Below are 23,464 nucleotides of genomic sequence, written 5' to 3' on the forward strand. Positions count from 1 at the left end.
TTATGAAGGGGCAGCCATAGCATCCATGTAGGCAGCTGGAGTAACTCCCACAAAAGTCATACACTTATTCCCACCACCTAAGATATTGGTGCAATACACAGGGAAACTGAGGCACACACACCATTCGTGCAAAACAGTAAGACTCCTATATCAAAGCTTTTGATACGGTCTCCCACAGTATTCTTGCCGCCAAGTTAAAGAAGTATGGGCTGGATGAATGGACTGTAAGGTGGATAGAAAGCTGGCTAGATCGTCGGGCTCAACGGGTAGTGATCAATGGCTCCATGTCTAGTTGGCAGCCGGTTTCAAGCGGAGTGCCCCAGGGTCGGTCCTGGGGCCAGTTTTGTTTAATATCTTTATTAATGATCTGGAGGATGGTGTGGACTGCACTCTCAGCAAGTTTGCAGATGACACTAAACTAGGAGGCGTGGTAGATACACTAGAGGGTAGGGATCGGATACAGAGGGACCTAGACAAATTAGAGGATTGGGCCAAAAAAAACCTGATGAGGTTCAACAAGGACAAGTGCAGAGTCAACAAAGAGTCTGGTGGCACCTTAAAGACTAACAGATTTATTTGGGCATAAGCTTTCGTGAGTAAAAACCTCACTTCTTCGGATGCATAGAGTGAAAGCTACAGATTCCTGCACTTAGGACGGAAGAATTCCATGCACTGCTACAGACTAGGGACCGAATGGCTAGGTAGCAGTTCTGCAGAAAAGGACCTAGGGGTCACAGTGGACAAGAAGCTGGATATGAGTCAACAGTGTGCTCTTGTTGCCAAGAAGGCTAACGGCATTTTGGGCTGTATAAGTAGGGGCATTGCCAGCAGATCGAGGAACGTGATCATTCCCCTTTATTCGACATTGGTGAAGCCTCATCTGGAATACTGTGTCCAGTTTTGGGCCCCACACTACAAGAAGGATGTGGAAAAATTTGAAAGAGTTCAGTGGAGGGCAACAAAAATTATTAGGGGTCTGGAGCACATGACTTATGAGGAGAGGTTGAGGGAACTGGGATTGTTTAGTCTCCAGAAGAGAAGAATGAGGGGGGATTTGATAGCAGCCTTCAACTACCTGAAGGGGGGTTCCAAAGAGGATGGAGCTCGGCTGTTCTCAGTGGTGGCAGATGACAGAACAAGGAGCAATGGTCTCAAGTTGCAGTGGGGGAGGTCCAGGTTGGATATCAGGAAAAATTATTTCACTAGGAGGGTGGTGAAACACTGGAATGCGTTACCTAGGGAGGTGGTGGAGTCTCCTTCCTTGGAGGTTTTTAAGGCCCGGCTTGACAAAGCCCTGGCTGGGATGATTTAGCTGGGAATTGGTTCTGCTTTGAGCAGGGGGTTGGACTAGATGACCTCTTGAGGTCCCTTCCAACTCTGATATTCTATGATTCTATGATAACATAACAAGGGAAAATCCCCACTTTGTCACACCCCATCATCCCAAAAATCGCAGGGAGGTCTGGCCCCTCTGTCACGCTGACCCCAATCCCCCACACATCACAGGGAGGTCTGGCCCCTCTCCTGCACTGACCCCAACACCCCACACCTTTCAGAGGAGTCTGGCCCCTTCCTAGCCCTGACCGCATCACCCCACATAGCTACATATAACGGGGGCGGGTCTGGTCCCTTCCCAAGAATGACCCCTTCACACTACACATTGCAAGGGGGTCTGGCCTCTCCCCCGAAATGACCCCATCACCACATGCATCGCAGGGGGTTCAGGCACTTCCCCCAAACTTGACCGCATCACCCCAGACACCGCGGCGGGGGGGGGGGGCTGGCCCCTCTAACGCACAGAACCCATTACCCTCCATATAGCAGGGGTGTCTGGCCACTCCCCTGAACTTGCCCTATTCCTCTTGGGGACATCTGGCCCCTCCCATGCACTGACCCCATCACCCCATGCATGGCAGGGGGGCTGGTTCTCCCCCCGCAATAACCCCATCACCCCACACATCGCAGGGGGGGGTCTGGCACTGCCCCTGCATTGATCCTATAACCCCACACATCGTAGGGGGTCTGGCCCCTCTACTGCACTGACCTCATCACCCCACACATCAGAGAGGGGTCTGACCTCTCCCCCCCACTGACCTCATTACCCCACACATCGCTGGGTATCTGGCCCCTCCCATGTATTGTTCCCATCTCCCCACTCATCACAGCGGGGTCTGGCCACTTCCCCTCATTGACTCCAACATCCCACACATTTCAGGGTTCTGGCCCCTCCCCCGCACTGACCCCATCACATCACCCATTGCAGAGGGGGTTTGTCTCCTAAGCCACACTGATCCCATCAGCCCACACATTAAAGGGGGTCTGTTGCCTCCCTCACACTGACCCCATCACTCCACACATCCCAGGGGGGTCTGAACCCTCCCATGCACTGACCCCATAATCCCACACATAGCAGGAGGGTCTGGCCCCTCCCCCACACTGACCCTATCTCCCCATACACTGAAGGGGGGGTCTGGCCCTCCCCCACATTAACCCCATCACCCCACACATAGTGGGGGTTCTGGCCCCTCACCCACACTGACCCCTTCACCCCACATGTCGCAGGGGGGTCTGGCCCCACCACTGCACTAACCCCATCACTCCACACATCGTGGGGGGGGGGTTGGCCCCTCCACCGCATAGACTCCATCTCCCCACACATCGCAGGTGGGTCTGGCCTCTTCCCCGCAGTGAGTCCATTACCCCACACGTCTTGGGGGGGGTCTGGCCCCTCCTCCGTACTGACCCCATCACCTATCATATCGCAGAGGGGAGGGGTCAGTGTGTTCCGTGGGTTTTCCATCTGGGGTGAGTGGTGCGGGACAGTGTGTTTGGTGTGTTCCTAGGGGGCAGGCGGGCCTCGGTACGTGGGGGTTAGGGAGGCAGTGGTGGGCGTGGAGTGTGGCTGTGATGGGGGAGGGGCCGGCGGTGGGCGTGTCACCCCTGGTCGGGTAGAGCGATGGGTGGGGTCGGGGTCGGGTTCCCGCGGGGCCTGTGAGGCGGGGCCGCATATTGGGCGGGGCCGGGGGCGTATCTCGTCGGTGGGGCTGGGCGGGTGAATACCGGGCTGGAAGACGCGGCTTGGCGGCGCTGCGTTGCGGTTGGATCTAGTGCCGGGCGCTGTGATTGGATGTGGCGGGCTCGTGCCGTCGGTTGCTAGGTTCCGTGCGCCACCCCTCCCCTAGGTACGTGCCCGCGCGGGGTCGCGCTCGCTCGGTGCTCTGCGCTCGGTTGGTGCCGGTGGTGGCCGGTTCCCGGTAGGGAGCGGCCTTCTCCGCGTCCGGCCGGGGCTGCCTCAGCGCCTGCCGCTCCGGTGAGGGTTCCGCGCGTGCCGGGCCTGAGACGAGGAGGTGGCTCGGGCATTTGTGGCGGGGCCTGCAGCTGCAGTGCGGGGCTGGGCCCTGTGGGCGGCTGGGGCTGTGTTCGCCCAAAGGGGCGGGTGTCGGGCTCCTGGGGGGATGGCTGGGACTGTGCTCGCCCTGTCCCGTGGGGTTCGTGGGGAGCTGGCTGGGGCTGTGCTCGCCCCGGGGGTGAGGGGTTGCTCTTCCCCGTTTCGGCTCTGGGCGGGGGTTGGGCCGTGCACGCCTGGGTGATAGTGCTCTCTGCCTCCCTCGGCAGTAGGGTGTTATCGTTAGTGCTGTGCCTTGTAGCGGGGGGATTAACACTGCTGCGAGGGCAGTCACCTGAACGAGAGGCCTCAGCATTGGTGTGTGTGTGGGGGGAGGGATTCTATCCCTCTTCCCTGGCCACTAGCAGATACTCCTGCACATCCTGTCTCGTCTAAGGCAGGATTAGGGTTCTAAGTGTCTCCTACATTTCCATCCTTTCCCATCTTATGCCCCTGTGCTTAGGGGCCAGCCCACCTTTAGTTACCCTGCACATGCCCTCTTTTAGAGTCCAGGCATAAAACTCACCCCTTTCTATTTAGTTTGAAGTGCCTTGGGCGGCAGTTGGCTTGAGTGACTGGGCTCTGAGATCACCTCTGCATTTGGATACCCTGGAGATGGGTGTGGTAGACATACTTGATAGTCTTATTTGGTATTGAGCTGGAAGTCCCATCTTCCAGCTCTTGTGACAAAAGTTATCATGCTCTTGTGTGCAGTAGTTACCTTCTAGTGGTGTGTTGTAGTTAGGATTGGAAGGATTAGTTTTTTATTGGTATATGTCCGCAAACATCGATTTCACCATGCATGCCAAAATATTTCCCTCAATAATAGGTGAAATGTACAGATCAGCAAATTAAGAAAAATGCTGCTTGAGAACTTTAGAGTTTGATTTATGGATATTTGCTTTGTGTTTTGACATGTGATGTTAACAATTTGTGTTGTAACTTTTATAAAACTTTTTGAATCTCAGCATCTCCTGTCATTAAATAATGTCTATCCCGCCATAATTTCCTGAAACTGTTAAAATTTAAATGAATAAAATTTGAAAAAAAAAATCTTAAAAACAAACAGGTGGGTTTGGGCTTACCTAAAGCGGCGCTGGGGTGGCAGCGGTGTGCACTGGGGCCAGGGCAGACTCCCTGCATGCCTGCCCTGGCCCCATGCTGCGCCGCTCCAGGAGGTGCTGCGGCCCCTGGAGGGGGTGGGGGTGGAAGGACTCCACATGTGCTGCCCTTGCCGTACCTCCAGATACCTCCCTCGAAGCTCCCTTTGGCCGCTGTTCCCCGTTCCCGGCCAATGGGAGATGACGGAGCGGTGCCTGGAGGCAAGGGCAATGCACGGAGCCCTCTGCCCCCATGGCCGCAGGGAAGTGGTGCCGGCCGTCTCTGAGACCAGCACAGGGCCCACGGCACCAAGGCGGCAATCCTGCGGGCCGGATCCAAAGCCCTGAGGGGCCGGATCCACCCGCGAGTCGTAGTTTACCCACCCTTGGCCTAGCACCTTCTGATGGTGCTTAGCACCACCCTTCCTGAATCACTTACCACTTTTGCCAGGTCCAGACATCCTAGTACTACTTGCAGACTGTATTTGCTTCTGGATTCTTTGCCTCAAACTTTAAAATTCACTTCCATTCTGAAAAGTGACTCTACAGAAGTCATTGTTCTGTGTTTGAGATAAAAAGGGTTCACTGGACAAGAAAATACTCCCTCCTCCCCCCCCCCCCCCGCCAACCCTGCAAACTCCCCTCCCCCAAGGCTCTGAGAATTAAGCCGTGTTCTTTCCATGTTGTGCATGGCCAGTAATCAATGCTCTGCAGGCTGTATTAGACCCTTTGTCTTCATTGGGTTGGCACAGATGTGACTGATTGGATCTTAGTAAACAATTCTGTTGCACAAGAAGGAATAGATTCCAGTGTTCTCTTTAGGTGTGCTGGCTCATCAGAAGTAAAGAGTAATAAAACTAATCCCTAGTCAGCAAAGTCTAAATCTGTAGCCCCCTAAAGCTAATCTCTAGTCCCTTCAGATCAGCAGATCTGACTCCTGTGGTGTATGTGCATGGGGCAATTGTGGATCAGGGAGATGCTATTTCTGTGTAGTTGCTTTTCAGAATAGCACTTCTTTTTTGGAATTGGCCTAAGGCAGATAACAGAATTCTGTGTAAATGAGTAGTGATTATCCTGTGCTTTGCTGCCAATGACCTCTTGCTGGTGGTCCAGGGAGGAAGAATGTGGAGAAAGCCAGTGTTGCTACTGGGAAAAGTGTGACCTCTGGACAGCAGTGTGCTCCCTAGGAACACACTGAACAGTGTCCTTGACTTGTAGTGGTGAGAACTGGTGTTGACAGACATTTCGTCGTCTTAAAGCATGACAAAACCCCCTTTTCTATGGTAAATATCAAGCAGGAGGCCTTGCTTCTTCTCAGGTGCCCCCTGTGTAATATGGTCTCCAGTGCCTCTTGCCCCAGGCATGCTGCTGCTCTTGTTTATATTTTTAATTTATATATTGTGCTATTTTGAAAAAGTTTTAGTTTGATGTATTCCTTCCCACCTCCAGGGCCCTCAGTTTAATAGTCTCTAATTAACTGTAGGTTTCTTTGCAAAGTGTCTCCTGTTCCTTCTATTGCAAGCATCCCAAACTATTTATTCGTTCTTCCTGATACTCGTCATTGCACTCTCCTATCCTAAATATAGGGTAGTGTGCCAGTCAAAAAAAAAAAAAAAAAGCCTGATAGTAAGATGAAGTGTTTGGAATGCCACTACTTAGAGAAATAATCAGCAAAGCCTAGCTTATTGGGTTTTGGATCTTACTTTTTCCTTGGTGCAGGAATTTGCCCTTAGATTCCTATGGGTGTCTGAACTACTCTTGCATTAGAGAAAAATTTTGTGCAGGAGCATGTCACTTTGAAAAATTCACCTCTCTCCGATAATCAGTATATAAATGTTTGTAATACATTCTTGGTAACAGCATTGGACTCACTGTTGAGCTGGAAAAACATGTGCCAGTGGGCTGATATATCAGCATTTCTGGTCTAAATTTTGTGGTATAGATTTTGTATGGAATTTTTGAAACGTTGGCACTTAATTGGCCCAAGAAATGGCCTGCTTTCATTGCAGATTAAATTACTACTTGTCCTACCATCAGTGGACGTGGAGAACAATTGATCTCTGTCCTCTTTGTAACACCCTTAACATATTTGAAGACTTATCTGGTCCCCTTCAGTCACCTTTTCTTAAGACTAAACATGCCCAGTTTTTTAAACCTTTCCTCATAGGCCAAGTGTTTAAACCTTTTATCATTTTTTTTGCTCTCCTCTGGACTCTCTCCAGTTTGTCCACATCTTCCTAAAGTGTGGCATCCAGAATTGGACACAGTACTCCAGCTGAGGCCTCACCACTGCCAAGTAGAGTGGGATAATTGCCTCCAGCATCTTACATGATATTGCTGTTAATACACCCAAGAATATCAGCTGTTTTTGCAACTACATCATATTGTTGACCTAGCCAGTTACTCCCCGTTTTGTAGTTGAGCATTTGATTTTTCCTTCCAATGTGTAGAATTTTGCACTTGTCTTTATTTAATTTCATCTTGTTGATTTCAGACCAATTCTCTAATTTGTCAGGGTAATTTTGATGTCTAACGCTGTTCTCCAAAGTGCTTGCAACCCTTCCCAGTTTAGTATAATGCATGAATTTTATGAACATTATCCAAGGTATTAGTGAAAATATTGAACATTACTGGATCCAGGACTAACCCCTGCAGGACCCCGCTAGGGACATCCTCCCAGTCTGACAGCAAACCATTAATAACTACTATTTGACTATGGTCCTTCAGCCACTTTGCGCGCCCACCTTGTAGTAAGTTCATCTAGAGCGCATTTCCTTAGTGTGCTTATGAGAATGTCATATGGCACTGTCAAAAGCTTTACTAAAATCAAGATGCATTATATCTACTGCTTCCCCTTCTGTCTGGTAGGCCAGAAACCTTTAAAAGAAGGAAATTAGGTTGGTTAGGCATTGTTTGTTCTTGATAAATCCATGCTGGTTATTCTTTATAACTCTGTTATCCTCCGGGTGCTTGCAAATTGATTAATGATTTGTTCCAGTATCTTTCCAAATACTGAAGTTAGGCTGACTGGTTTACAGTTCCCCTTTTTAATGACAGGTACTATGTTTGCCCTTCTCCAGTCCTCTGAGACATCACCTGTCGTCCATGAGTTTTTGAAGATAATTTGTAACAATTCCAATATTGCTTCAGCTAGTTCCTTAAGCACCTTAGAATGAATTCAGTCAGACCCTGCTGACTTGAATACAGCTAACTTATCTAAACGTTCTTTAACATGTTGTTTTGGGTTGGCTTCATTCCCTCTTGTTACTATTAGTTGTGTTAAGTATCAGGTCACCATTAACCTTTTTATTGAAGACTGAAGCAAGATAGGCATTGAACACCTCAGCCTTCTTAATGTCATCAGTTACTAGCTCTCCTTCCCTTCTAAGCAAAGGACCTACACTTTCCGTCATCTTTCTCTTGCTTCTGATGTTTTTAAAGAACCTCTTATTGCCTTTTATGTTCCTTGCTAGGTGTAACTTATTTTGTGCCTTAGCTTTTCTGGTTTTGTCCCTGTATGCTTGTGCTATTCTTTTGTATTCATCCGTAGATTTTATCCATGTTTCTACTTCTTCTAGGATTCCTTTTTGATTTTCAGGTCATTAAATAGCTCCTGATGGATCCCTATTGGTCTCTTACTATTTTTCCTTTGCATTAGGATAGTTTGCTGTTGTGCCTTTAACAGTGTCTCTTTGAGAAACTGCCAGCTCTCCTGAACGTCTTCACCCCTTAGATTTTCTTCCTATGGGACTTTACCTACCAGTTCTCTGGGTTTGTAAATTTGCTTTTTTTTGAAGTACATTCTTTTGTCATGATTCTAAAGGAATAGAATAATCTATCATTCATGATTACTCATCCAAATTGTCTTACACTTTCAGAGTCACAACCCATTCCTCCAGAATCATGTCTAAAATGGCTGTACCCCTGTACCCCATTTTCTGATTCCAATAAGTTCTTAATGTATTGGGAAACTTTGTTTTGCCATATTACTTTTTCAACAGATATCTGGGTAGTGAGTTCCCCCATTACTACCAGGTCTTGTTTGGTTATTTCTGTTGTTCTGGAAATGCCTCATCCACCTCCTCTTCTTGATTTGGTTGTTTATAGTAGACCTACCATGACATCATCCCTGCTTTTTTCCCCTTTATCTTTACCCAGGGACTGTCAACTGTCTGCCTCTCATCTCGTTCTGGACCTTTGAACAAGTGTGTGTGTGTGTGCAATGTAAAATAAATATATATATAAATTATTTGAGATATAGTGTAATACCTCCTCCCTTTTTACCCTGCCTGTCCTTAATGAACAAGTTACACCTCTCTGTACCAATATTCCAATGATGAGATTTATCCCACTAAGTCTGTGTTGCCAGTTAAGTTGTAATTTAGCGTATGCACTTACGTCCTGTTTTTATGTACAGACAGCTAAGATGTTGAGCAGATTGCCCCACTGATTTTCCTTTTGTTGCTACGATGACCCAATTGTAATTTTCCATGTGTCTCCGCCTCCCCCCAACATATAGCCCTCTGTTAAAGTTGCATTTTTGTGCTTACCTGCGGGCTTCTGTCACATGCCCCGTTTGAACCTAGTTTAAAGCCCTCCTAACTAGGTTGGTGAGTTGGTGTGCAAAGACGTTCTTTTCTTTCTTAGTCAGGTGGACCCTGTGACATTGCACTCCATATGCTTTAGAAAAGTATGCTTGGAATGTGAATATAATGTAACTATAATATACTTTATGCAAAAGGTCTCTTGTAAGGTATCATTACAAGACTTATAATCTGAGTGTGTATGTATGTATCATTCTTGTATCTAAAACTAGAAATATGATGTTAACTCTGTGGTCCTGTTGTAATTATGCAAAGTGTGGGCTTGGAATCTTGATGGCTCCCATTAACTAGGACAATTGGTTGTGAAAGGCTCTGTTTACTCACAAACCTTCCTGGGTTCCTGCAGGTCAACCCTGAAAGAATGGAGAATGAGGTCTTACAGTGACATGTGATCATGTCACCTGGTACTGGAATCCATCTTAAACTTGGTGCTTTTCCATTTAGAAGGAGGGGTGGGGACCCAGAAACACAAAATATTCCCGCCTTATGCCAAAGATCTAAAAGGGGGTGGAACAGAACAAAGGGGGTCTCAGTCATGTGAAATCCCCTGCTTTTCACCTAAGATGTGTGCTGGAACTAACAAGAACTGTACCAGGGGAAAGGACTGGGCCCAGACTAAGAAGGAGTCTAGTCTGTGAAAGAAGCTTATTGGAGGGTGAGATTTACCTGTTTTCAGTTTCTTAATATATTAGGCTTAGATTTGTTTTGTTCTGTTTTGCTTGGTAACTTATTTTGTTCTATCTGTCACTTGAAACCACTTAAATCCTACTTTTTATACTTAATAAAATCACTTTTGTTTATTAGTAAACCCGGAGTAAGTGATTAATACCTGGGTGAGCAAACAGCTGTGCATATCTCTCTCTCAGTGTTATAAAGGGTGGGCAATTTATGAGTTTACCCTATATAAGCCTTATACAGAGTAAAACAGATTTATTTGGGATTTGGATCTGTCAAGGTTCCCTCCCCACTCTGAACTTTACGGTACAGATGTGGGGACCTGCATGAAAGCCCCCTAAGTTTAATTACCAGCTTAGGTTAACAGTAAGCTGCCACCACCAAGTGTGTTCCAAATCTTAGGGGAGAGCCACTTGGAACTCTGCCTTTCCCCAAATATTTCCCAAATCTCTAACCCTCCCCCCTGCCCTTTCCTGGGCAGATTTGAGACTAATTCCTCCCCCCAAGTCCTTACCCCCCTTTTTCTGGGTAGGCTTGAGAGTATACCCTCACCAATTAGTCCTGGTGAACACAGATCCAAAAACCTTGGCTCTTAAAACAATGAAAAATTAATCAGGTTTTTAAAAGAATTTTAATTAAAGAAATGGTAAAAATAATCTCTGTAAAATCAGGATGGAAAATAACTTCACAGGGTAATCAGATTCAAAGAGCCCAGAGGAACCCCCTCTAGCCTTAGGTTTAAAGTTACAGCAAACAGAGGTAAACCCTCTAGCAAAAAGAACATTTACAAGTTGAGAAAACAAAGATTAAACCCAACACGCCTTGCTTGGCTGTTACTTACAACTTTGAAATATGAGAGACTTGTTCAGAAAGATTTGGAGAGCATGGATTGATGTCCGGTCCCTCTTAGTCCCAAGAGCGAACAACCCCCAAAACAAAGAGCACACAAACAAAAGCCTTCCCCCTCCCCCAGATTTGAAAGTATCTTGTTTCCTTATTGGTCCTTTGGGTCAGGTGTCAGCCAGGTTACATGAGCTTTTTAACCGTTTACAGGTAAAAGGATTTTGGCGTCTCTGGCCAGGAGGGGTTTTATAGTATTGTACATAGGAGGGTTGTTACCCTTCCCTTTATAGTTATGACAGGATCCCATTGGGAACTGGGTGTCTGGGTGCTGGAGATAGGTGACTTGCTGTGCAATTTTTGGTTAAAGTCTGCAACTTTGGGGCGTGGACCAGACCTGGGTCTGTGTTGCAGCAGACTAGTGTGTCTGGCTCAACAAGGCAGGGTTCTGGAGTCCCAAGCTGGCAGTGAAAAATGGGCTCAGAGGTAATTCCAGCACATCAGGTGACAGTCCCAAGGGGGGGGCGGGAGTCTCTGTGACTGACCCCGTCACAGACCGTATCTCACCCTAGCATTCGCCCTTCCCAGAACAGCATCGCATGGTTGAGGAAGCCCAAATCCTTCCATTGTGCCGCTATCTGCTCAGCCATGTATGTGTCTTCAGGATGTAGGCGTCTCTGCCTGGGCCCTTAACCTGAACCGGAAGGATGGACAAAAACACAACCTGTGCCCCCTTTCACTTTGGCTTCCAGAGCCCTGTAGTCACTGCTGATCTGCTCCGGGTCAGACCTGGCAGAATCATTAGTGCCCTCAGGGATAAGTGGCATGGAGTAGACTTTCCTGCTCTCCTTTAGGTACAGGAGCAATAGCCTTGTGAGGAATTTCTAGATTAACAGAATGAACTCCTGTACGGGTGAATCTACACAGGAAAATGGAGGCCTGTAATTCTCCTGTGGTGGTGTTCCATCTCTGTATTAATGGTGGGGATGCCAGTGTAAACAGGGCTCAGGCACTTTTGACCCTAATAAAAGCTAGCATGAAGCAGGGTTAGGCAGCATGATGGTAAAAATACTTGCGTTCTGTTCCTAAACTGTGCTTCATTGTAGACAAGTGATGAATCTGAAATTTCAGAGCTTTAAACTTTGTCTGCTTCCTAAAGCTTTCCACACTATCTGGTTTGTGCTATACAGGCTGCTTTGGTCTTATACTCTGATGCCAAATAGTAGTCAGTCCCTTGTTGAGTTCTGGGAACTCTGAATGACAGTGTGGAAGAACACAAATATATGGGTAATCAGATTGACATAGCATATCCAAGGCCTTGGGATGCTGAGAAGGTAAGTTCTGCTTACGCTGTTTGCTCAGTGTGGAGAGCTTTGTGTATTACTCATGATTCATAAATTTGTTCATCACCCTTTAGACTGGGACAAATAATTCCTAAAAGCTTGGATTCTAGGATGTTTAGTTTCTGTGAAAAAGGATAAGTTTCCAGCAAGCTACTAGAGCAGGGGTCCCCAATGTGGTGCCCATGGGTGCCATGGTGCCCCTGCATACTGGCCAGCGAATGAGCAGCCGCCGAAATGCCGCCGCTGAGCAGTGTCATCCAGAGGCGTCGCTGCAGAAATGCCGCCTATGGATGTTGCTGCTTGTCGGCAGCATTTTGGCAGATGCTCGTCCGCTGCCACGGTCCTCCATGGCTCGTTGTCTGGCATCTGCCAGACAAAAAAGGTTGGGGACCACTGTACTAGTGTTGTTAGGAGCATTAACATACAACTGCTTCACTGTCTAGGTGTTTTATGACAGTAACTCTATCCTAATACTATTCTGTACATCTCAATCTTTTCCTTGTGGGTTTGTGCTTTGGCTCAGATGAACTCTAGTTCTGCTTTTATGGATCAAAATTCTAAACTGCTGATAGAAAATTCAGTAATATTGACTTAAAGTATAAAGAATCTCGGAATAAAACCTGAATGTTTGACCTCTAAGGCCTGGTCTACGCTATGGGGTTAGGTCAAATTTAGCCACGTTAGGTCAATTTAAAAATGAATCGAAAAATGAATTGTCCACACAACCAACCCTGTTCCGTCAACCTAAAGGGCTCTTAAAATCGACTATTGTACTCCTCCCCCACCCCACCCTGACTACCTTGTCCATTGTCATTTTTTTTTTTTTAAATTAATAAAGAAAGAATGCATGGTTTCAAAACAATAGTTACTTTATTTTGAAGTGGGGAGGGTGGTTGGCTTACAGGGAATTAAAATCAACAAAGGGGGCGGGTTTGCATCAAGGAGAAACGCACACAATTGCCACACCGAATCCTGGCCAGTCATGAAACTGGTTTTTCAAAGCCTCTCTGATGCGTAGCGCGCCTTGCTGTGCTCTTCTAATTGCCCTGGTGTCTGGCGCGAAACAATTGTCTGCCATTGCTTTCACGGAGGTAGGGGCGACTGACGACATGTACCAAAAACCACCTGTGACAGTGTTTTTGCCCCACCAGGCATTGGGAGCTTAACCCAGTATTCCAATGGGCAGCGGAGACTGCGGGAACTGTGGGATAGCTACCCACAGTGCACCCCTCTATAAGTCAATGCTAGCCATGGTAGTGAGGACGCATTCCGCTGACTTAATGCGCGTAGTGTGGACATATTCATAGATTCTAGGACTGGAAGGGACCTCGAGAGGTCATCGAGTCCAGTCCCCTGCCCGCATGGCAGGACCAAATACCATCTAGACCATCCCTGATAGACATTTATCTAACCTACTCTTAAATATCTCCAGAGATGGAGATTCCACAACCTCCCTAGGCAATTTATTCCAGTGTTTAACCACCCTGACAGGAACTTTTTCCTAATGTCCAACCTAGACCTCCCTTGCTGCAGTTTAAACCCATTGCTTCTGGTTCTATCCTTAGAGGCTAAGGTGAACAAGTTTTCTCCCTCCTCCTTATGACACCCTTTTAAATACCTGAAAACTGCTATCATGTCCCCTCTCAGTCTTCTCTTTTCCAAACTAAACAAACCCAATTCTTTCAGCCTTCCTTCATAGGTCATGTTCTCAAGACCTTTAATCATTCTTGTTGCTCTTCTCTGGACCTATGTAACCCACTGTATAAAATCAATTTCTAAAAATCAACTTCTATAAAATCGACCTAATTTCGTAGTGTAGACATACCCTAAGCCTTCAAATTAGTGATGGAAGAAAAGCTTTGTGGTCTCATGTAGCTAATGTTGTTTTTCATTGTAGTTAAACCTGTGGGTTTCTTGCATAATCATAACGGACTTCTGATTTGCTAGCACACAAGCGGTATAAATACTCTTCCCTGCTCAAGGAATTTGAAGACTCAGTCTGTTTCCTCTACGTGTGTCTTACTCATGGTCACTTCAGTCAATCTGAGGCAGAGTCAAGAATCCAAACCTAATACCTCGTGCACAGAAGGAAATTTTAGAGAAATTCCAAGTGATGCTACACCAGTTCAGCTGCTGTATTAGGAGATGCAGTGTAGACAAGTTTCCTATAGCTGGAGATGTTTTTACCATCATATCAGTTAAACCTCTTGAGGAGTGGGTCTAATTAACACATGGTGTGTTAAAAATACCATAAGATGCTAGACACTTCGCTGTGTTAGGTAACACAGGTGCAGCTGAGCTCCTGGTAGTGTTAGTGGAAACTTTTCTAAAATTCTCTATGCTAGACCGGGAAGAGTCCCAGGCCAACTTAGAATCATAGAATATCAGGGTTGGAAGGGACCTCAGGAGGTCATTTAGTCTAACCCCCTGCTCAAAGCAGGACCAATCCCCAATTTTTGCCTTGGATCCCTAAATGGCCCCCTCAAAGATTGAACTCTCGATCCTGGGTTTAGTAGGTCAGTGCTCAAACCACTGAGCTATCCCCACTGATAACTTTATAGGTATCATCACACAAGTGGGTCTCTTTCCTCTGGCCGGGGAGGGGGGGAGTCCTTGTGGCATCTTAAGAGACTAACAAATTTATTTGGGCATAAGCTTTTGTGGGCAAGAATCCACTTTGTCAGATGTATGAAGTAAAAAAATACAGGAGCAGGTATAAATACATGAAAGCATGGGGGTGCTTTACCAAGTGTTATGTCAGTCTAACAAGCTAAATCAATTAACAGCAGGATACCAAGGGAGGAAAAATAACTTTTGAAGTGGTAAGAGAGTGGCCCATTACAGACAGTTGACAAGAAGGTGTGAGTAACAGTAGGGGGAAATTAGTATTGGGGAAATTAAGTTTAGGTTTTGTAATGACCCAACCACTCCCAGTCTTTATTCAGGCCTAATCTGATGGTATCTAGTTTGCAAATTAATTCCAGTTCTGCAGCTTCACATTGGAGTCTCTTTTGAAGTTTTTTTTGTTGAAGAATTGCCACTTTGAGGTCTGTTATTGAGTGACCAGGGAGATTGAAGTGTTCTACTGGTTTTTGAATGTTATGATTCCTGATGTCAGATTTGTCACAAATAACTTTTAAATCAAGATTGGATGTTTTTCTAAAATCTGCTGTAGGAACTATTTTGGGGAAGTGTCAGGGAGTCACGGTGTCTGGTCTAAGCTTCAGCCTGTAACCAGTCTCTTGGGAGTGACCCCTTAATGTGCTGGGCCCCAGCAACCCACACAGGTCCGCCGGGGCAGACCCATGGCCTTCAAGACTGGGCCTTTGGCACCAGTGGATGCAGCCAACCTATAGTCCTGAAGGATGCTTTTACTGTAGCCCTTCAGGGCACAATGCTTTCAGAATTTGCAATGACACGGGCAGCCTTTTGAGAACAAGTGAACCATTTATTAGTTACCTTGCTAAAGGATCTTGTAGTCCCTAGCTTAGCAAAGTGAGGCAGAAGTTAAGCCATAGTCCACCTTGGCCAAGCTAGTGCTATGGTGAGCCAGCCATTCGGTAATGGACTCAATCTTGCTCTCTCCTCAGTTCCCCTTTGTCTCCCAGCTGTGGGCTCCTGAGTCCCTCCCCTCCAGTCACCTGACACCTTGTTCCCAAGCCTGCTTCACAAGGCCAGCCTGAGGGTTTCCTGCTGCCAGATGTCGATTGTTTAGTTGTTGAGGTGACTTTGTCTTGCTGGACCCTCTGTTGATTTGAGCCAGTTCTTTAATTACTCTATTTATTCCACCCAGATGACACACACCTGTCCAGAGGCAGTGTGCCCACTTTTGCACCCACTGGATAACAAAGCAGTGTACAGAGGGAAATTTGAGGTATGCCTAGAATTCATACAAATATTACAGAAAATTCCCACTTTGTCACAGGAAGTTTTTTGGCTATACAGGAGGTCCGATTACATCTGGGGACAGGACAATAGAGTATACATTTTTAACAGTGAAAGTAATTAACTATTGGAACAAAACTTTTGGTGGCCTCAGAGTGCAGCCACCAACTGTTGCTGGTGACTGCTCTGACAAATTTTGCTAAAATACTTAATTAATTTTAGGGAAAAATAAATAAATATGTACATATACAAATCATTATTTATTTACGGAGATATTTTTTTGGAGACAATATTAAAAAGAATGTACAGTTGTATTTTGGTGTCCTGGCCCCCACTACCTCCCCTGGCCCTGTACCCGTCACCTCTGGGCCCTTGCTGCCTCCTCCAACCCTCCTGAGCTCCCCATCACTCCCGCGGGCCCTGCTGCTTCCCCCCCCCCAATTGCCTTGAGGTCCCTGCCATGGCCTTGCACTCCACTCCTTGCTTCTGGTAAGGCCAGCCCTGCTGATGCCAGGGGATTGCGGAGGGGAGCTAAAGCCCGGAGCCCTGAAGCTGGAGGGGAAGGCTAAATCCCTCCCGTGGAGAACCTGGGTGCTGCAGGAAGCGGCCACTGCTTTGCCCCGTCCCCATCGCTGCCTAGAAGGCTGTTGTGGCCGCAGGAAAACCCGCTGGTGGCCACATTTGAGAAACATTGGACTAGATGATCACAAGGCCTTGGAATCTATGAAGAACGGGCTGAAAACACACTGCTCTGAAAATCCCATTGTGATTGGATATATGAACTTTGTGCATGAGAGAATCAGAATTTCCAGTCTGCCCCACCAGTTTTGCAGAATACCTTGCTACAGTATACACTTCATGGTACGATTTCTTCACAGCCAGTGACACTGCTGTAGTTAGGGGCAGTTCAGGGGTGAGTTAATTCACTACAAAGCTAATCTAGGCTACCTAAATCTGCTGTTTTATATGCCAGCAAACTTGCACTATTGTTTGTTTAACTTAATCTGTAGTGTGATGCCTAATGGATTATTTTGTAATGCTCAGATGAGTACTAAATACTGCGCACGATACATGCATGCCCCTGCCTGCCCTGGAGAGCTCTCACACAAAGAATGGATTTGACAGATAGGTGAGGAATAACATTAGGAATGGGGGTGGGGGAAAGTACCCAGGCTGTAGTAATATGAAGGGTTACTCCTTTTAGGCAAGTGTACTTCCACGTTGGTTCAGGGTATTTTTCTGTGTGCCCACCTAATTTCTTGTAGGTGGGGATGTAGAAGTTAGATTTTAAGTGATTTGGATGAAGAGAGGGTGGAAAGACTTTTCTCTTGCTGCCTAAAACAGTGGTTCTCAACCAGAGGTCTGGGGGGCCCCAAGCAGGGCCAGAATTGGATTCACTGGGGCCCAGGGCAGAAAGCCGAAGCCCCACTACTTGGGGCTGAATCCCAGGTCCCTAAGCCCTGCCACCCGGGCCTGAAGCCTGAGCAATGTAGCTTTGTGGGGGCCCCAGGCAGTTGCCCTGCTTGCTACTGCCTACCCCTGACCCTGGCTTTTATATGTAAAAAATCAGTTGTTATGGCACAGGTGGGTCATGGAGTTCTTATAGCATGTTTAGGGGGGCGGAGGTGGGCTCAGAAAGAAAAAGATTGAGAACCTCTGCATAACACATGAGGCAGAATTAAGGTTGCACAAGTGACAAGGGGGAGGGATAGCTCAGTGGTTTGAGCATTGGCCTGCTAAACCCAGGGTTGAGAGTTCAATCCTTGAGGGGGCCTTTTAGGGAATTGGGGTAAAAATCTGTCTGGGGATTGGTCCTGCTTTGAGCAGTGGGATTGGACTAGATGACCTCCTGAGGTCCCTTCCAACCCTAATCTTCTATGATTCTATGACACTAACTGGTAATTCCTAGTTCTTGGGTGCTGAATGTGTAACTTTAGCATTACCTTAATGTAGTTTTTATGCAGTGTTTTGTATTAGGGCTCCAGGTGTATAGACCCTGCTATTGTCATTGACTTCTTTCAGAAGGTTCGTGCCGTGATAGTGCATCATTGGGTAAAATTTGTCTTGAATAGCAGGGCCAAGACTAGGGGTAGTCCCAAAAAAAAAAAAAAAGATTCAGGGTCCAAATTTCTTGGTCAAGGTATAGTTAAGGTCCAGACTCCCAAAGAAACATTTTTCATGCTGCAACATCAATAACAATAATAAGTAAATACAATTTTTGTGGTCCATTCAAAAGTGTGTGGTGGTCTGGATTTGGCCATGGCCTGCCTATTGACTATTCCTGCTCTTGACTTTATCTTTAAAGTCTAATCTTTCCAAAGAAATAATGGCTACTAGGAATAAATATGAACCCTTTCCAGAAGTGCATGTTGCGAGGGGATGCAACCCTGTGCTCTGGGTATTCTTAAACCTCTGACTGCCAGAAGCTGGGACTGGACAACAGGGGATGGATCACTTAATAATTGTTTTGTTCATTCGCTCTGAAGCATCTGGCACTGGCCTCTGTCAGAACACAGGTTACTGGGCTAGATGGACCATTGGTCTGATCCATTATTATCGTTCTTATGTTCTTAAGGAGCACTCTTGTGAATTTGTGCTTTCTTGCATTGAAAATGCCCCTTACACCCATTGGATGTGGGAAGGAATCCATCACTCCAGTATAATGTAACTTTTATCCATGTTTAGCTGTAGGTCCAAGCTGTCTATTGCGGTAGTAGATGGGTTGGTACGACTATTTACTTTGGTATATAGAAATGAGCTCCTTGTGGTTTTGTTGGTTAATTTAGCATTTGGGAGGATTTGATAAAGAATAACCTAAGTCCTAGATGGGAAGGAGCTCCTCCATATTGAATATGATCCAAAAGTAGAACTTCAAAGGAAGGTTGCATTGGTACCTAAACTGACTTCTCAGTTTGCAGTAGCATTGGCCAAAATATTCAAAAACAATGGAAAGGTGGGCTCAGAAGACCAGATTTAGGTGTATAACCATGAGATTTTCAACAGTGCTTAAGTTAGGAGCACAATTCTTATTCAAGTCAATGGGATTTGTGCTACTAAATCACTTAAGCCATTTCCACACACCCCCCAACATCTTCAAGGCAGTTGCCAAGTGGAGTGGCTTCAAGAACTATGAACTTGTGGACAGGGCAGCTGGGTTGCCTGTTTCATGTTGAAGAGCAGAATCTTCTTTTTGGTGCTGAAAAGATGGTTCTGCTATGCAGTCCTAAGTGATGCTATATAGGAGGAAAGGGGGAGGTGTGTTCCTTCTCAGTCTCCAGGCAAGTCAGTCCCAGGTTGAGAAAGTGGCTGCAAAGGTTCCATCCACAGTGTACCTTGAAGGCTTGAACTTGATGCTAACAAGCTTGTTTGGCCATCAATAGGCACCTCCTTTCTGCCTCTGAACTGATCCCAAACACACAGAGAGGCTTATGAGCATATCATTAGCAACTTTTAAATTAATGGAACACAGGCACAAAAGATGGCTGAATCCCAACTTTGGGAGTGAGAGGAGAGGACCCACTACAAAAACATTGCTCTGAGGAGCCATGACTAAATGGAGGTGAAGAGAATTTGCTTTCTAAAGAGATTGGGGTAAGTGTCAGGGTCAAATCAAAGTATTTACACCCAGGCTAATGTTTTGCTGGTGGCTTTGAAGCAATATACAAACAGAGCTGGTTTGCAAAACTTTCAAAGGCGAACAATTGTCCCATTTACAGTACTCCCCTCCCCCATCCCCTTATTGGAAAGAAATTAGCTTGTACTGGTGGATAGGAACGTTATTCTCTTTGGTAGACTGGAACTTTCCGGAGGACCTGCAGTGAGCTCTCACACTTGAATTCTTTGGGAGTGGATAGCTGAAGTTCCTGCGACTGCTGCTGTTTTAGAGCAGAAACATAATGGGAGCAAAACATATTTCCAGGTCAGCTTGTTGGTGCTATCTGCCACCTATATTCTGAAACGAAATTTGCGTCTTGCTATGTATTGGTCTTTGGACAGTGTGATATTTCCTGAGCAATTAGTGTTTAGTATGCTGTCCTCTGTTCATTTCAACTCAATTGGCTGTACTATACAGGGATTCTGAAACAATTCCATAATGTGGCCCACATCTTTGTAGAAAAAAGGTCTTAAAAGCTGCTTTCTACCCTCTGTTCACATTCACACATCATTGTGGCAACTATATGCTTACATGGAAAAGTAACAAAGCATTTAATATATTTAGCTGCCTTTAAAGCTGTTTAGCAGCTGGAAATAAAGAGAAGTCAACACCAATTGACTAGCCACTTCTCCACAGTCTGCTAGCGGGTGATTGAGTGGACTGCTAGTGGTCAGCAGAACTGTCTGGGAACTTCTGCTATAAAGGAATCACTTCATATGCTGCTAACATACACTTGCGTCTCAGAAATGGCTGCATTACCAGTGCACGCCACTTAGATGCTGGCTTAGGGTAGGAATGGAAGATGAGTATTACACCCAACTGAAACTGCAAGTGCTCCTTATATATGCAACATGTACCATCATTACTCAAGCCAGAATTTAGCTGCGTCACTGGGACTGTTACCCCTCATGTTCGTGGAATGTCATGGGGATTTTGATCAGGTATTGAGAGACTTGGCTTGCCGTTTTGTGGGAAAGATGACAGCCCTGCCAGAAGTCTGTAGCAGCAGTGCTTTGTTAGTGACCCCTGCAGGGGCAGGTAGGATCAAAGGCATCTTGTTACTACTATCGTTTTGTTTAGAATGCCTTAGTTTTCTTGGGCAGATCCCATCCAACTATCGTGTAGGCCTGATTCTGCTTAGCTTGAGATGTAACAAGATCACTGCCCCTGAGGTGCTACAGTTGCTTGCTTTTATGCTGATCTTCTTTTTGCCATATTTATTTTGCATCTGAAACCCGTTTTGACTGTTCTGGGCTTGGCAACTTGTAATTCAGGTGATAGTTCAAAAATCAGACTGTTTTGAGCTGCCAGAACAGCTATTGCTTTGATGGTGCTCTTTGCCATGTGAATGGCACCTGACAGAAAATAAATTGTCCAAATGGTAAGTTGCTGTGCACTTGAGCTAGCTGGGCTGAAAGGTGGCTTCCAAAGCCAGTTGTTAGCTGGTGTTTCCCAGCAGTAATGGGCTCTCTTTCTGCCGCGTAGTTATGACACTATTGTTGTCCAGTTGTGTGCTCTAGTCAAGTCATCTGACCTGAGTTACCCATATCTTATTGAGAGATGTGCGCAGTGCCAGCACGGGTGCCTTGTCGAGTGGGTTTTTTGGTGGGGGGCATGTCCACCTGTCTGGAAATGTTTTGGGGCTTTAAAGTACAGTGATTATTCAGGGTGCTTGAGTTCATTCCTGCTCCTGAGATGAGCAGTGCATGATGGATGCTTTGTGGAAGGTGCTTATGGTGCCTCTTAAGCCAATATGACTGAAAATAAGTTAGTGGTACCAGTATATTAGTTTTATGGAGCCATCACACTTTTTAATAATCTCTCCCAATAGGAGAATTTCAGAACAGGGGTTGCCAGCCTGACTCTATTGTTGGCTTTAAAATGGTGAGTGAGTTAGAGCTCCAGAAGCAGATGTGTTCAGCAAGGACACTGGAAAGCAGTTAGCTGACCTTTAAAATTGCCTCATGAGATGCTTTGTGGGCTGGTTTGTGCATATCACTAACAATACACCCTTTCTTTGCCTTTAACCTGGAGTTCCTGGGATATCTTGGGCCACACCACCCTCTGGCCCCTCAGTCCCTGCTGTGTAACCAGGGTGGATTTGATTTAAATCATGATTTAATTATGGATTTCTATATAAAAGTGCATTATTGTTGGTTGTTATAACCTTAATACATATTCTTCACAACTCAGAGATAGATGTAGGGTTCATTTTAGAAGGTACACTCTCTACCTTTTTAAACAATGATTTATTTTGAAAACTTTTCAGATTAGTTTTACAGCTATATCAGAAAATGAATGATTGGTTATTTCATTTACCAAAGGTAAGTGAAGCAGATCTTTATGAAGTCATTGAGAGGTGAACGATCTCCAATTCAACAGGTTAATCATTTAATGTTTGGAGGATTTTCTTGCCATGCTGTATTAAGAGGAGAACATCACCAGACAGACATTTAAATTGTTTTATTTAACTAAAACAACATTATGTATTCTGGATTTTTTTTTCTTCAACAGCAAACACAATATTTTAACAAAACAAGCATATGAATTTTTGAATTTAGTTAAACATTCATGATTTTTAAAATCAGGATTGTTTTTGTTAAAATTGTTTAACTAAAATAGTTAAATGAAATATTTAAAAAAAAATAAAATTAAATCGACGATGTCAGACAGGTCAACATGAGAAACTTAAAATATTGGCTTCTGCAGCTAACTCAGTTGTCTTCACCTTCATTTTCCTGTTAGTTCATAAACTGGAAAAGAAAAACAAGCTTTCCTGCTTTTTCAGATTCCCAAACGATTTCTCAATTTGGAATGAATTAGTCCAAAGGAAGAAAATATTCTTTCTACACCAACAGAAGAAGCTACTGCTGTTAAAAGTGAGATTCACTTCAAAAGTCTCTGAATCCAAGTGTTTAAGTGACTTCCACCAGTTCACTGGTGTGACTTTCATTAAACCATCATCAGCAAACATATATCTTGAATGGTTCACCCTTAGCTCTGAAATTTATTATAGCTGGCATTATGGAGGGATGATTGCTGGATGTGCATATCATAGCCAACTCTTCTTCTTCAGCAGTTAAGATTTGACCCTGGTACTGAGTATTGAGAATATTTGCAAGAAAATGAGCTGGAGATAGTGCTTGTCCCATTTGTATTTTTAATGCTTGTAATTTAACTCAGTCATTGCCTATTTCTCTCTTTAAGATCTCTCAGTTCCTTCCAAATTTCAACAGTGCCAGCAATAAAACAGTTATTTCCCTGCATTTTGTTCAGCAGAACAGAAATAGGTTTCAGGGTACTCAGCATTTGACCAACATTTCTCTTAAGCCCAATGTTGAGAACTTTGGCTGTGACAGTGCCATCTACTTTTTCATGATTTTGTTCACAAACGGTCATCAGATTATGTCAGTTCTTGATATAGTGCTCAAAACAGTCCACTACTAAGTTCCATCGCACGTCTTGTGGCAGAGTTAGCTTGGTTCCTCCCACTTTTTTCAGAGCCGCTGCTGCAAAGTGGTTGTTACGGAAGTATTTTGCAATTTCAACAACATTAGCCTTCCAGAAGGAAGACAGGCAGTCCTTAAGAAAAGTATGAAATAAAAAAGTTTACCAACCCGAAGATTCTGCATGTTCAGACATTCCTTTCATCATCTTCAATGCAGCTTCCTCCTGAGAAGGAACACTTCTGATGATGTAGTTTCATTCGGGCAAGTAGGCTTTGCATTTCTTTGTTGCACTGTTTGCATTTTGCATGCATGCCTGTCTTACCCACAGGTAGAGGAACTTCATTAAAATATGATCTGGAGGATGGCGTGGACTGCACTCTCAGCAAGTTTGCAGATGAAACTAAACTGGGAGGAGCGGTAGATATGTTGGAGGGTAGGGATAGGGTACAGAGGGACCTAGACAAATTAGAGGATTGGGCCAAAAGAAAACTGATGAGGTTCAACAAGGACAAGTGCAGAGTCCTGCAC

The 23,464-nt window shown here is 45.4% G+C and overlaps 1 protein-coding gene across 8 annotated transcripts in view; it reads left to right on the forward strand.

Annotated features, from left to right (window-relative positions):
• The first annotated feature begins 3,059 nt into the window (after positions 1 to 3,059).
• DAG1 (dystroglycan 1) overlaps positions 3,060 to 23,464 on the forward strand; it is a 139,278-nt gene continuing 118,873 nt past the window's right edge. For 3 of the 8 annotated variants that reach the window (XM_034775305.1, XM_034775310.1, XM_034775309.1), the window contains exon 1: positions 3,189 to 3,310. The gene's annotated coding sequence lies outside the window, so the exon portion shown is untranslated. Of the gene's footprint in view, positions 3,311 to 15,740; positions 15,822 to 23,464 lie in introns of all 8 variants that reach the window. The other 5 variants (XM_034775308.1, XM_034775312.1, XM_034775311.1 and 2 more) reach the window with 4 other exon arrangements.

This window comes from Trachemys scripta, chromosome 7 (genome assembly GCF_013100865.1).
Source record: "Trachemys scripta elegans isolate TJP31775 chromosome 7, CAS_Tse_1.0, whole genome shotgun sequence".
Classification (NCBI taxonomy): Eukaryota; Metazoa; Chordata; order Testudines; family Emydidae; genus Trachemys; species Trachemys scripta.